The 15,850-nt window shown below is 42.8% G+C and overlaps 1 protein-coding gene across 1 annotated transcript in view; it reads left to right on the top strand.

Moving 5' to 3' along the window:
• Nucleotides 1-14,566: 14,566 nt before the first annotated feature.
• Nucleotides 14,567-15,850, top strand: part of LOC106612604 (sodium/calcium exchanger 2) — a 115,755-nt gene continuing 114,471 nt past the window's right edge. Inside the window, exon 1 of the mRNA XM_014213918.2 lies at nt 14,567-14,738. The gene's annotated coding sequence lies outside the window, so the exon portion shown is untranslated. The remainder of the gene's footprint in view (nt 14,739-15,850) is intronic.

Here is a 15,850-nt window from a genome sequence, read left to right as displayed (position 1 = left end):
CCCAATACCCCAACCCCTTGAGAAACTCAGACATTTGCATGCTATAATGAATCTATAATTCATGCAATCCATAGCTCTTTTTGCAATATCATATACTTTGGATATTGTCATCTATGTTGTTCCCATTCTGCTGCTACTATTCAATGCCATCACACTGACTTAATGAGATGGAAACAGAGGAGATTATATTAGATTCCAATGTGGGGTTGAGTTGTCTGGACCATTCAGCTTTACATACGACACCACATAGATTTGGCTATTTCTACTAAATAAAATACCGTTTTTTTTCAGTCACAGAGCTGGATTTGGTTCATTCTCTAGGACCTGTTTTCACAAAGTGTTTCAGAGTAGTAGTGCTGATATGGAACAGGTTCCCCCTGTCTAGGTAATCTTATCCATTATTATCTAAAAGGCAAAACTGACCTAGATCAGCACTCCTACTCTGAGACGCTTCATGATTTATGTGTTTGTGAACAGATATGATATCTTAATTTGAACAGGTTCTAATACAAGGAAAATAATCCTTCACCAAGAGGAAATGTGAAATATTATTTGGATTCTAATTAATTGTAGGGACTGATTCATTTTTTGTTAGGCTAAATCAAGTCTGATATTTTAACGGGGAAATTACAAACTTTAGAAGCCTTTTCAAACCTTGAATACACTACAATTTGCATTTCCTGCTGCACAGGACAATTCTCTGAGACAACAGAGTGATCAAATTAAGAGAGCACACCTGTTTTGAATTCATTTACTTTCCAACTAATCACATGCTATTTGTGAATGGAGTCTCTGGTTAAAGCTGAGTGTGATTAAGCTGCCTGCAGCAACTCTCTCTGGTGTCTTGCCAATTGCCATGTGTCATACTGCATTACTTTATGACATCTAAATATTGTTCTGTTTTTCCTCATCATTTTTTTCAGATGCTCTGTTGGCAAACAAGATGTTTTGACAGGAGACAAGCGCACAATGTGACAATGTGACAGCAGACATAAGGCTCTTATATCTCTCTTTTTCCTCTCTCCTCACCTTTCTCTGTTGTTGTGTAACTCTAGTCTCCTTGTCATCATCTCTTCTCTGTTGTTGTGTAACTCTAGTCTCCTTCTGTCCTGTTCATCATCTCTTCTCTGTTTTTCCTCCATCCTTTTGGACAGCTTCCACACTGACACTCCTCAGGGCATGAGCAGTTTAGTGCTTATAGCTTTAACAGTACATTCATTCTAATTTCATGCACCACAAAAGGCACTGCTCTTACACTGAGGACCACAGGGCATTGTCATCCATTCTTTTCCCGTCCCTTCCTCTCTCTCCTACTCTCCGTATTCCAGAATCCTCTCTATTTCTCTCTCACCCAGTGTTGAATTCTTCCCCTACTGCATTCTCTCCATCCATTGTGAAGGGGTTTCCTTTAGTTAAAACTGAGATCTTAGGGCTTTATTTATACTGTGCCACAGTTCAAAGCAGGGTGTTTTCTTAATGATTTCCAATAGGTCCACCCCGCCCACCCACCCACCCACCCAGCGACCGTTCAGCTCAGACTTCATCACAGATGGGTCGTGTTCAGTCCTCGTACCTCCGAGGGCATTGATTTAACTCTAATTTGTTTTTCTTTGTGGAGAGCGGCCTCCCAGTGGTCAGTGTAGATTTAATTTAGATTAGTGTGACACACAGGGATCGGCTTGCCCAAACCGCTTCCTGTCTTGTCTGCCTGGTACCTCAATTATGGGTACCAGACATTGGCAGATGCATTATTAAAAAAAGCTGTTCTCTGTTGCATTTGAAGACGCGACAAGCATGGCAGGCAGTCTGGTGTTTGAGCTCTTGGGCTTCCTGGTCCCCACTGGGCACAAACTGGTTGAATCAATGTTGTTTCAATGTAATTTGTGACATGGAATCTACTTGAATAATACATTGGATTTGCAAAAAGTCATCAACTGTTGTTTTATGGTGAAATTTCAACCACAGGATTATGTCATCATGGTAACATTTTTTTTTATAAAGCTCATAAAATATGTTGAATTTGTACCTTTCAAACAACATCAGAGCTGGGAAGCACATCTATCTACAGCCAACCATTTGGTCCCCCCCCCCCCACACAGGGATGCTGGCCCATGTTGACTCCAATGCTTCCCACAGTTGTGTCAAGGTGGTTGGATTTCTTTTGGGTGGTGGACCATTTTTGATACACACAGGATACTGTTGAGTGTGAAAAACCCAGCATCTTTGCCGTTCTTGACACACTCAAACCGGTGCGCCTGGCATCTCCTACCATACCCCGTTCAAAGGCACTTATGTTTTGAAGGAGATTTATCTTCTGCTTGGATTGTTCCATCTGTGCCACTGACTTAGTCTGGCTTTAATTACAGTTTTTCTACAAATCAATAATTGACATGTTTCCATCTCAACCAATAATACAAATGAATGACGTACACATCCCTGATGGGCCCCAGTGTTGAGGATCAGCGTGGCAGACGTGTTGTTGGCTACTCTTACCACCTGGTTGTGGCCCGTCAAGAAGTCCAGGATCCAGTTGCAGAGAGGAGGTGTTTAGTCCCAGAGTCCTTAGCTTAGTGATGAGCTTCGTGGGCACTATGGTGTTGAATGCTGAGCTGTAGTCGATGAACAGCATTCTCTTTTTTTTCCTTCTTTAAAAAAAATTATTTTACCCCTTTTTTCTCCCCAATTTCATAATATCCAATTGGTAGTAGTTACGGTCTTGTCTCATCACTGCAACTCCCGTACGGATTCGGGAGAGGCAAAGGTCGAGAGCCATGCGCCCTCCGAAACACAACCCAACCAAGTCACACTGCTTCTTGACACAATGCACATCCAACCCGGAAGCCAGCCACACCAATGTGTCGCAGGAAACACCGTACACCTGGCGACCTGGTCAGCGTGCACTGCGCCTGGCCCGACACAGGTGTCACTACTGATGAGACAAGGATATCCCTGCTAGCCAAACCCTCCCCAACCCGGACGACGCTGGGCCAATTGTGCGCCGCCCCATGGGCCTCCCGGGCGTGGCCGGCTGCGACAGAGCCTGGGCTCTAACCCAGAATCTCTGGTGGCACAGCTAGCAGTGCAATGCAGTGCCTTAGACCACTGCGCCCCCTGGGAGGCCCTGAACAGCATTCTCACATAGGTGTTCCTTTTGTCCAGGTGAGAAAGGGCGGTGTGGAGTGCGATTGAGATTGCGTCATCTGTGGATCTGTTGGGGCGGTATGCGATTTGGAGTGGGTCTCGAGTGTGTCCGGGAGGATGCTGTTCATGTAAGCCATGACCAGCCTTTCAAAGCACTTCATGGCTACCAACGTGAGTGCCATGGGGCGGTAATCATTTAGGCAGGTTACCTTCACTTCCTTGGGCACAGGGACTATGATGGTCTGTTTGAAACATGTAGGTATTACAGACTCGGTCAGGGAGAGGTTGAAAATGTCATTGAAGACACTTGACAGTTGGCCCGCACATGCTTTGAGTACACGTCCTGGTAATCCGTCTGGCCCACACAGTCATCCAGAACAGCTGGTGCTCTTGTGCATGCTTCAGTGTTTCTGGCCTTGAAGCGAGCATAAAAGGGATTTAGCTCGTCTGGTAGGCTCGCGTCACTGGGCAGCTCGCGTCTGGGTTTCCCTTTGTAGTCTGTAATAGTTTTCAAGCCCTGCCACATCTGAATAGCATCAGAGCCGATGTAGTAGGATTCAATCTTAATCCTGTATTGACACTTTGCTTGTTTGATGGTTCGTCTGAGGGAATAGCAGGATTTCTTATAAGTGTCCAGATTCGTCTCCCATTCCTTGAAAGCGGCAGCTCTAGCCTTTAGCTCGATGCAGATGTTGCCTGTAATCCATAGCTTATGGTTGGCATATGTACGTCATCGATGCACTTATTGATGAAGCCGATGACTGAGGTGGTGTATTCCTCAATGCCATTGGATGAATCCCGGAACATATTCCAGTCTGTGCTAGCAAAACAGTCCTGTAGTGTAGCATCCGTGTCATCTGACCACTTCCGTATTGAGCGAGTCACTGGTACTTCCTGCTTTAGTTTTTGCTTGTAAGCAGGAATCAGGAGGATAGAATTGTGGTCAGATTTGCCAAATGGAGAGCGGGGGAGAGCTTTGTATGCATCTCTGTGTGTGGAGTAAAGGTGGTCTAGGATTTTTCTTTCTGTGTTTGCACATGACAAAAATTTGGTAAAACTGATTTAAGTTTGCCTGCATTAAAGTCCCCAGCCACTGGGAGCGCCACTTCTGGGTGAGCATTTTCTTCTTTGCTTATGGCCTTATAGAGTTGGTTGAGAGCGGTCTTAGTGCCATCTTCACTTTGTGGTGGTAAATAGACAGCTACGAATAATACAGATGAGAACTCTCTTGGTAGATAGTGTGGTCGACAGCAATACCTCAAGACTTCTTTAATATTAGACATCGCGCACCAGCTGTTATTGACAAAAAGACACCCCCCCACCCCTCGTCTTACCAGAGGTCTTGTCTATGTTCTGCCGGTGCATGGAAAATCCCACCAGCTCTATTTTTGTCAGATTCTTTGTTCAGCCACGTCTCGGTGAAACATAAGATGTTACAGTTTTTAATGTCTCGTTGGTAGGATAATCTTAATAGTAGGTCATCAATTTTATTTTCTAACGATTGCACGTTAGCAAGGAGAATGGAAGGCATTGGGAGTTTACTCACTCGCCTACGGATTCTCAGAAGGATCCCCGATTTGCGTCCCCTTTTCCGGCATCTTTTCTTCACGCAAAGGCGTGGATCTGGGCCTGTTCCAGTGAAAGCAGGATAGCCTTCTCGTTGGACTTGTTAAAGGAAAAAGTTTCTTCCAGTCCGTGGTGAGTAATCCCTTTTCTGATGTCCAGAAGTTATTTTCGGTCATAAGAGACGGTAGCAGCAACATTATGTACACAACAAGTAAAAAAATAAGCTACACAAAACGCCAAAAAAATTACAAAATTGCACAAATGGTTGGGAGAATGTAAAACGTCAGCCATATTCTTTGGCGCCATCTTAAATATTCAACCAGCTTCACGAGGAATGTTTTTCCAACAGTCTTGAAGGAGTTCCCATATATGCTGAGCACTTGTTGGCTGCTTTTCCTTCACTCTGCGGTCCAACTCATTCCAAACCATCTCAATTGGGTTGAGGTCAGGTGATTGTGGAAGCCAGTTCATCTGATGCAGCACTCCACCACTCTGGTTCTTGATAAAATAGCCCTTACACAGCCTGGAGGTGTGTTGGGTCCTTTTCCTGTTGAAAAACAAATGGTAGCCCCACTAAGCTCAAACCAGATGGGAATGGCGTAACGCTGCAGAATGCTGTGGGAGCCATGCTGGTTAAGCGTGCCTTGAATTCTAAATAAATCACTGACAGTGTCACCAGCAAACCACACACCTCCTCCTCCATGCTTCACGGTGGGAACCACACCTGCGAAGATCATCCTGTCATATTCGTGTATGTAGGTGGCAGGGAAGTCAGGCGCAGGAGGAACCAGATTGGTTAAACTGGAGTATTTAATGACAAAAACAAATTCCAAAACCAAAGTACAAAATAACATGGGTAAAAATAACCCGGCGCACATCGATACAAAATACACACGTAACATAACATCACAAACAATCACCGACAAGGACATGAGGGGAAACAGAGGGTTAAATACACAACATGTAATTAATGGGATTGGAAACAGGTGTGTAGGAAGACAAGACAAAACCAATGGAAAATGAAAAACTGATCAATGATGGCTAGAAGACCGGTGACGTCAACCGCCGAGCACCACCCGAGGAAGGAGGGGCATCAACTTCGGCAGAAGTCGTGACACATCCGTTCACCTACCTTCATCTGCGTCTCACAAAGACACGGCGGTTGGAACTAAAAATCTCAAATTTGGACTCATCAGAACAAAGGACAGATTTCCACCGGTCCAATGTCCATTGCAAGTCTCTTCTTCTTATTGGTGTCCTTTAGTAGTGGTTTCCTTGCAGCAATTCGACTATGAAGGCCTGATTCACGCAGTCTCCTCTGAACAATTGATGTTGAGATGTGTCTGCTACTTGAACTCTGTGAAGAATTTATTTGGGCTGCAATCTGAGGTGCAGTTAACTCTAATGAACTTATCCTCTGCAGCAGAGGTAACTCTGGGTCTTCCTTTCCTGTGGTAGTCCACATGAGAGCCAGTTTCATCATAGCGCTTGATGGTATTTGCGACTGCACTTGAAGAAACTTTAAAAGTTCTTGAAATGTTCCACATTGACTGACCTTCATGTCTTAAAGTAATGATGGACTGTCGTTTCTCTTTGCTTATTTGAGCTGTTATGCCATAATATGGTCATGGTCTTTTACCAAATAGGGCCGTCTTCTGTATACCACCCCTACCTTGTCACAACACAACTGATTGGCTCAAACGCATTAACAAGTAAGTATATTCCACAAATTAACTTTTAACAAGGCACACCTGTTAATTTAAATGCATTCCAGGTGAGTGAATCAAATCAAATTTTATTGGTCACATACACATGGTTAGCAGATGTTAATGCGAGTGTAGCGAAATGCTTGTGCTTCTAGTTCCGACCGTGCAGTAATATCTAACAAGTAATCTAACAATTTCACAATAACTACCTTATACACACAAGTGTAAAGGAATGATGAGCAAAGACCGTGCGGCATAGGCAAGATGCAGTAGATGGTATAGAGTACAGTATATACATATGAGATGAGTAATGTAGGGTATGTACACATTATATAAAGTGGCATTGTTTAAAGTGACTAGTGATACATTTATTATATCCACATTTTTATTATTAAAGTGGCTAGAGATTTGAGTCAGTATGTTGGCAGCAGCCACTCAATGTTAGTGATGGCTATTTAACAGTCAGATGGCCTTGAGATAGAAGCTGTTTTTCAGTCTCTCGGTCCCAGCTTTGATGCACCTGTACAGACCTCGTCTTCTGGATGATAGCGGGGTGAACAGGCAGTGGCTAGAGTGGTTGTTGTCCTTGATGATCTTTTTGGCCTTCCTGTGACATCGGATGCTGTAGGTGTCCTGGAGGGCAGGTAGTTTGTCCCCGGGGATGCGTTGTGTAGACCGCACTACCCTCTGGAGAGCCTTACAGTTGTGGGCAGAGCAGTTGCCGTACCAGGCGGTGATACAGCCCGACAGGATGCTCTCGATTTTGCATCTGTAAGAGTTTGTGTTTTCGGTGACAAGCCAAATTTCTTCAGCCTCCTGAGGTTGAAGAGGCGCTGTTGCGCCTTCTTCACCGCTCTCTCCACTACTGTCCCGTCAATGTGGATAGGGGGGTGCTCCCTCTGCTGTTTCCTGAAGTCCACAATCATCTCCTTTGTTTTGTTGGTGTGGAGTGTGAGGTTATTTTCCTGACACCACACTCCTAGGGCCCTCACCTCATGAAGCTGGTTGAGAGAATGCCAAGAGTGTGCAAAACTGTCATCAAGGCAAAGGATGGCAACTTTGAAGAATCTGAAATATATATTTTTATTTGTTTAACACTTTTTTGGTTACTAGATGTTTCATATGTGTTATTTCCTCATTTTGATTTAGAAAATTGTAAAAATAAAGAAAAACCCTTGAATGAGTAGTTGTGTCCGAGCTTTTGACTGGTACTGTATATATTATTATTTGAAGTCACCTGATAGAAAGCCAAACTAAGTCAGTTGCACAAAATATACACTACCGTTGAAAAGTTTGGGGTCACTTAGAAATGTCCTTGTTTTTGAAAGTCCTCAACTGGCAGCTTCATTAAATAGTACCTGCAAAACACCGGTCTCAACGTCAACAGTGAAGAGGCGACTCCAGGATGCTGGCCTTTTAGGCAGAGTTCCTCTGTCCAGTGTCTGTGTTCTTTTGCCCATCTTAATCTTTTATTTTTATTGGCCAGTCTGAGATATATTGCTTTTTCTGTGCAACTCTGCCTAGAAGGCCAGCATCCCAGAGTCGCCTCTTCACCTTTGACGTTGAGACTGGTGTTTTGCGGGTACTATTTAATGAAGCTGCCAGTTGAGGACTTGTGAGGCGTCTGTTTCTCAAATTAGACACTCTAATGTACTTGTCCTCTTGCTCAGCTGTGCACCGGTGCCTCCCACTTCTCTTTCTATTCTGGTTAGAGACAGTTTGTGCTGTTCCGTGAATGGAGTAGTACACAGCGTTGTACGAGATCTTCAGTTTCGTGGCAATTTCTCGCATAGAATAGCCTTAATTGCTCAAAACAAGTATAGACTGATGATTTTCAGAAGAAAGTGCTTTCTTTCTGGACATTTTGAGCCAGTAATCATACCCACAAATGCTGATGCTCCAGATACTCAACTGGTCTAAAGAAGGCCAGTTTTATTGCTTCTTTAATCAGAACAACAGTTTTCAGCTGTGCTAACATAGTTGCAAAAGGGTTTTCTAATGATCAATTAGCCTTTTAAAACGATATACACTGCTCAAAAAAATAAAGGGAACACTTAAACAACACAATGTAACTCCAAGTCAATCACACTTCTGTGAAATCAAACTGTCCAATTAGGAAGCAACACTGATTGACAATACATTTCACATGCTGTTGTGCAAATGGAATAGACAACAGGTGGAAATTATAGGCAATTAGCAAGACACCCCCAATAAAGGAGTGGTTCTGCAGGTGGTGACCACAGACCACTTCTCAGTTCCTATGCTTCCTGGCTGATGTTTTGGTCACTTTTGAATGCTGGCGGTGCTTTCACTCTAGTGCTAGCATGAGACGGAGTCTACAACCCACACAAGTGGCTCAGGTAGTGCAGCTCATCCAGGATGGCACATCAACGCGAGCTGTGGCAAGAAGGTTTGCTGTGTCTGTCAGCGTAGTGTCCAGAGCATGGAGGCGCTACCAGGAGACAGGCCAGTACATCAGGAGCTGTGGAGGAGGCCGTAGGAGGGCAACAACCCAGCAGCAGGACCACTACCTCCGCCTTTGTGCAAGGAGGAGCAGGAGGAGCACTGCCAGAGCCCTGCAAAATGACCTCCAGCAGGTCACAAATGTGCATGTGTCTGCTCAAACGGTCAGAAACAGACTCCATGAGGGTGGTATGAGGGCCCGACGTCTACAGGTGGGGGTTGTGCTTACAGCCCAACACCGTGCAGGACGTTTGGCATTTGCCAGAGAACACCAAGATTGGCAAATTCGCCACTGGCGCCCTGTGCTCTTCACAGATGAAAGAAGGTTCACACTGAGCACATGTGACAGACGTGACAGAGTCTGGAGACGCCGTGGAGAACGTTCTGCTGCCTGCAACATCCTCCAGCATGACCGGTTTGGCGGTGGGTCAATCATGGCGTGGGGTGGCATTTCTTTGGGGGGCCGCACAGCCCTCTATGTGCTCGCCAGAGGTAGCCTGACTGCCATTAGGTACCGAGATGAGATCCTCAGACCCCTTGTGAGACCATTTGCTGGTGCGGTTGGCCCTGGGTTCCTCCTAATGCAAGACAATGCTAGACCTCATGTGGCTGGAGTGTGTCAGCAGTTCCTGCAAGAGGAAGGCATTGATGCTATGGACTGGCCCGCCCGTTCCCCAGACCTGAATCCAATTGAGCCCATCTGGGACATCATGTCTCGCTCCATCCACCAACGCCACGTTGCACCACAGACTGTCCAGGAGTTGGCGGATGCTTTAGTCCAGGTCTGGGAGGAGATCCCTCAGGAGACCATCCGCCACCTCATCAGGAGCATGCCCAGGCGTTGTAGGGAGGTCATACAGGCACGTGGAGGCCACACACACTACTGAGCCTCATTTTGACTTGTTTTAAGGACATTACATCAAAGTTGGATCAGCCTATAGTGTGGTTTTCCACTTTAATTTTGAGTGTGACTCCAAATCCAGACATCCATGGGTTGATAAATTGGATTTCCATTGATTATTTTTGTGTGATTTTGTTGTCAGCACATTCAACTATGTAAAGAAAAAAGTATTTAATAAGATTATTTCATTCGTTAAGATCTAGGATGTGTTATTTTAGTGTTCCCTTTATTTTTTTGAGCAGTGTACTTGGATTAGCTAACACAATGTGCCATTGGAACACAGGAGTCATGGTTGCTGATAATGGGCCTCTGTACACCTATGTAGATATTCCATAAAAACCTGCCGTTTCCAGCTACAATAGTCGTTTACAACATTAACAATGTCTACACTGTATTTCTGATCAATTTGATGTAATTTTAATGGACAAAAAAGTTGCTTTTCTTTCATAAACAAGGACATTTCTAAGTGACCCCAAACTTTTGAAGGGTAGTGTACATCTCTTTCAAATGTTGATATTTGGTTGCGTTGACAACCAAACATAATTCAATATCACTTTTGCAATACAGTAAAAAGTCTATTAACTTGTCGACAAGTTAACAAATTATATGTTGGATTCGCTTCTTCAACTAAACTAAAAAAGCACAGTGATAACACATTAAGTTGTTGAAATTGTATTCCCATTTGAACTTGGTTGTGCTTTCAGATGGTTGAAATCATAGTGATAACACATTTGGAATTCAACAAACTTCTGGCTGTCATTGATCAACGTCTCAACCAAATATTAGACACATTTCCATGTTGAAATGACGTGGTGTGCACAGTGTAATTTCCTCTTTAAAATGTTAGACTTGATTTGCCCTAACGAAAAATCTATCAACCCCTACAAAAAAATCCATAAATTATATTCCACATAATAATTTACATTTCCTGTTGCTGCAGGATTATTATCCGGCTGTAGCAAACTGTCTCAAATTAAGATCCTACATCTGTACATCTCTGTGGAAGACTCAGCACTGGCAGCATTGGCATTGGCAGCATTGTCCTGCCTTGAACTGCTTCCATCTCCCACTTTTTCATCCGACTGGTCCCTGTCTGAGAGTGGATGGATTTCTGGCACAGTACCGTCTTGGTTGAGTTACGCTGCAGAATTGTTGATTACCTTAGCTGTTCTGGTTCCAGAGGAATAGCTTACACACACACACACACACACACACACACACGTATTGTATAACTGACCTTGTGGGGACACACAATTCAGTCCCATTCAAAATCCTATTTTTCCTAACCCCTACACCTAAACCTAACCCTTACCCTAACATTAATCCTAACCTTAACCCCAAAATCTAACCCTAACTCTAACCCAAAACTAAAACTAACCCTAGCCCCTAACCCTAACCCTAATTCTAACCCTGACAGTAATTCTAACCTTAACCCTAAACCCTCTACAAGTAACATTTTACCTTGTGGGAACTAACAAACGGTCACATTTTTGTTTGTTTACTACTATAAGTGTAGTTAAACACGTCCACAGACACAGACACCCCCCAGGTTTTACAGCCCCTGGTGATGCTGACAGCGCTCTGCTGAGGAAAATGTATAATAATCTGACAATCAGTCTAATAATCTGTGTCTGCAGCTAAGAGAGAGGAAATGACAAGTTTGTAGCTTTCTATTTTTATGTCTCTCACTCTCTCTCACACACCCCCTCCATCTGGGGTGATTGAGAGAAAGCAGGAAAAAGGAAGAGATGAGGCTGTGTATTGTCAGGATGTTTGACTCAGGGAATTAAATGTCACTCATGGCCTTCCCTGTCTGTCTCCAACCATGCAAATCGTTACCATAGCAATTGCTCAGTGAGTGAAAGACCAGGAAGTGGTGTAAAGTACTTAAGTGAAAATACTTTAAAGTGCTACTTAAGTAGTTTTCTTAGGTATCTGTACTTTACTCTACTATTTATATTTTTTCTAACTTTTACTTCACTACATTCCTAAAGAAAATAATGTACTTTTTACTCCATACATTTTCCCTGACACCCAAAATACTTGTTACATTTTGAATGCTTAGCAGGACAGGAAAATGGTCCACACACTCATCAAGAGAACATCCCTGGTCATCCCTACTGCCTGATCTGGCGGACTCACTAAACACAAATGCTTAATTTGTAAATGACGTCTGAGTGTTGGAGTGTGTCTCTGGCTATTTGTAAATAAAATTAAAAAACCAGAAAATTGTGCCATCTGGTTTGCTTAATATAAGGAATTTTCAAATGATTTTTACTTTTGATACTTAAGTATATTTTATCAATTAAATTTACTTTTGATACTAAGTATATTTAAAACCAAATACTTTTAGAATTTTACTCAAGTAATATTTTACTGGGTGAATTTCACTTTTCTATTAAGGTATATTTACGTTTACTCAAGTATGACATTTGGGTACTTTTCCCACCAATGGAAGTGGTGACAGTGCACAGGGACTCTTTTGGGACAGGATGGAATCCTGGACAGGGCACGGATCATGCGTCACACACAATTTGGGTGCTCTGGGCAAAAGTAGCCTTGGTCAAAAGTAATACACTATAAACAGAATAGGGTCCCATTTGGCAACCACAAAATGTTAACGCATGTAGTGATCCTTGCTATATGAGCCAAGTTCCAATTCCCACCAAGTGGGTTAATCCTATTGGTGTGGTGAGTAGGGAGTTTGCCTTTCACGCCAGAAACCACGGTTCGCTTTCCTGCCCCGCAGTTCTCTACAATATCAACATTTGATTATTGTATATACACAGTGCATACACCTTCATGGCATCCATCAAATTAATATTCATAAATAGCCAATAACCAAAACACAGTGTAAATAGAATAATATGAAATATATGATCAGCAAAGGAGGATTACAGACAATAACTCATTAAAGTAACATCAAAGGCTCCTTCACACTGTATTTAATTGGCAAATTTGCATTGTTGATACATGCAAGATTCTCGCCGCAGTGTAGATAATTTAATGACTAATGTGTTATTTATAGATAACTCAGCTCACTTCTCATCTCGGCATAATCACAGGATCATACAAGATCATCAATATGCTTGAAGGCATGTAGGAGAAATACACAGCTCTGTCTTCACAACTCACAGGTACATATAGCAGTAGTTGTCATTGGAATACAGTACCAGTCAAAAGCTTGGACACACCTACTCATTCAAGGGTTTTTCTTTATTTGTACTATTTCTACATTGTAGAATAATAGTGAAGACATCAAAACTATGAAATAACACATGGAATCATGTAGTAACCACAAAAGTGTTAAACAAATCAAAATATATTTGAGATTTGAGATTCTTCAAAGTAGCCACCCTTTTCCTTGATGACAGCTTTGCACACTCTTGGCATTCTCTCAACCAGCTTCATGAGGTAGTCACCTGGAATGCATTTCAATTAACAGGTGTGCCTTGTTAAAAGTTAATTTGTGGAATTTCTTTACTTCTTATGCGTTTGAGCCAATCAGTTGTGTTGTGACAAGGTAGGGGTGGTATCCAGAAGATGGCCCTATTTGGTAAAAGACCAAGTCAATATTATGGCAAGAGCAGCTCAAATAAGCAAAGAGAAATGACAGTCCATCATTACTTTAAGACATGAAGGTCAGTCAATATGGAACATTTCAAGAACTTTGAAAGTTTCTTCAAGTGCAGTCGCAAAAACCATCAAGCACTATAATGAAACTGGCTCTTATGAGGACTACCACAGGAAAGGAAGACCCAGAGTTCCCTCTGCTGCAGAGGATAAATTCATTAGAGTTAACTGCACCTCAGATTGCAGCCCAATCTGCTTCACAGAGTTCAAGTAACATACACATCTCAACATCAACTGTTCAGAGGAGACTGCGTGAATCAGGCCTTCATAGTCGAATTGCTGCAAGGAAACCACTACTAAAGGACACCAATAATAAGAAGAGACTTGCTTGGGACAAAAAACACGAGCAATGGACATTGGAGCGGTGGAAATCTGTCCTTTGGTCTAATGAGACCAAATTTCAGATTTTTAGTTCCAACCGCCGTGTCTTTGTGAGACGCAGAGTAGGTGAACGGTTGATCTCCGCATGTGTGGTTCCCACCGTGAAGCATGGAGGAGGAAGTGTGATGGTGTTCAAGGCACATTTAACCAGCATGGCTACCACAGCATTCTGCAGCAACACGCCATCCCATCTGGTTTGCGCTTAGTGGGACTTTCATTTATTTTTCAACAGGACAATGACCCGAAACACACCCAGGATGTGTAAGGGCTATTTGACCAAGGAGAGTGATGGAGTGCTGCATCAGATGACCTGGCCTCCACAATCACCTGACCTCAACCCAATTGAGATGGTTTGGGATGAGTTGGACCGCAGAGTGAAGGAAAAACAGCCAACAAGTGCTCAGCAGATGTGAGAAGTGCTTGGTCAGCTAACATCATCAGGAACAAGGGAATTAGTGGACAGTAAAAAAGTAAAGGATCCTGTTCAAGACTGAAAAAATATATATCTTTCCTTGCCTTTCATGGCACAGACACTGACATGGATACATCAACATGGTGGAACCCTCAGCTTTCCTCCCATCAAATAATGTCAGCTCGTTGATTACATTGAGGAACGGATAGTGGACCTGTACATATTTTAGACAACCTGAAATGCGACTGTTATTAACAAAGAAAGTAGGTTAGCTCAGACATCATTTCTCGAGTGGATGACACGTGGTCGTAACACTGTGCCATGCGCGCTCCTAAACATAACTCCCTTCCCAGAACGCGCACTTCGAATGTGATTGGGAGAGAGACTGACAGCGTGTTTGTGAGTGTTGTCTGAATGCGAGCCGATCCGCGGCTAGAACAGCAAAATTAACGGGAACAGTTTTTCATGTTAACAACAGAAATATGTGCATTACGACCACACCTGCTTTGAGCTACTCTAAAAACTAGGATATAAGGTAAGAATGTATTTATAAAAGTGTTCAGTTTTGAGTGTTGAGGACTTATGTCAGATGTGCTGAAATATGTACTAATTCATTGCAATTTACCCTTTAACAATTCTCGTTCTGCCCTACAACTGACTTGCTCGATGTTTGTTTGGGTTCTAGGTAGACTATCCTCTATGGATTAATATGGTACAACAATGACCCATGTGGGGTAACTCTAATATTCGATTTGATCCATTGATTTAATAATAATTGAAAATGCAAAGTAGTTATCAGAAGTATGATTTACAATCAAGCAAATAATATTGATGGAAAGATTGTGATAACCAAGATGTAACCCTGTCACTGTATTTCCGTTTATTGTAAAAGGCTGTGTGGATAAAATGCACACTCACATATCAATAGAAGCTACCATGTTGCATCATTTCCCTGAAGTGTTCCACTGCGTGATTGAAATACTAAAGATGTTGCATATATGGAACCGTGCTTTAGGCTACTCAACACGGTGTGCACAGGGTGTAGAACCAATATCTTTATTTGTCCACAGATAAAAGCTCCATTCAATTCATTTGAAGGCAAATGTCCATATGTCAATTGTATACGGCTTATTAGTTGTCATAAGTTGTTTCTTTATGATAAGGTATAAAGCTCAACATATAGCCTAGCCTATCAATTGGAAATCCTAGAGACCTTTAGTTCACTTGTGAGTTCGCCTAGATCCATCACTGCAGGGGTGCTGAGGGTGCTGCAGCACACCCTGATGAATTCAAATTAATAATAACAAATAAATACAAGCAGTTCTTCAAGAAATTAGTGAGCTAGGCCTTTATAACTCCTGTATGATTGGAGAAAACAAATACTTGTCAACCCCCCCAACCCAAAACACCATCCTGCAGCCATGTCTCCATCATCTATAGCCTCTTCAAAGACACATTGCATGACAGGCTTTTCCAACTATAAATTTATACCCGAATACCGAATCACAGCATCATTGTTAAGCAATGCTCAATTGGTCCCCCTTTAAAACGGATCCTCTATTCATTGTGCTTACGTCATAGAGATGGGAAGTGGGGATTCACCCAGCTCAGTGCAGCTGTAGTGGGGCAGGCTGTAGTGGGGCAGGC

This window comes from Salmo salar, chromosome ssa09 (genome assembly GCF_905237065.1).
Source record: "Salmo salar chromosome ssa09, Ssal_v3.1, whole genome shotgun sequence".
NCBI lineage: Eukaryota > Metazoa > Chordata > Actinopteri > Salmoniformes > Salmonidae > Salmo > Salmo salar.
This window is presented reverse-complemented; position numbering and strand designations above follow the sequence as displayed.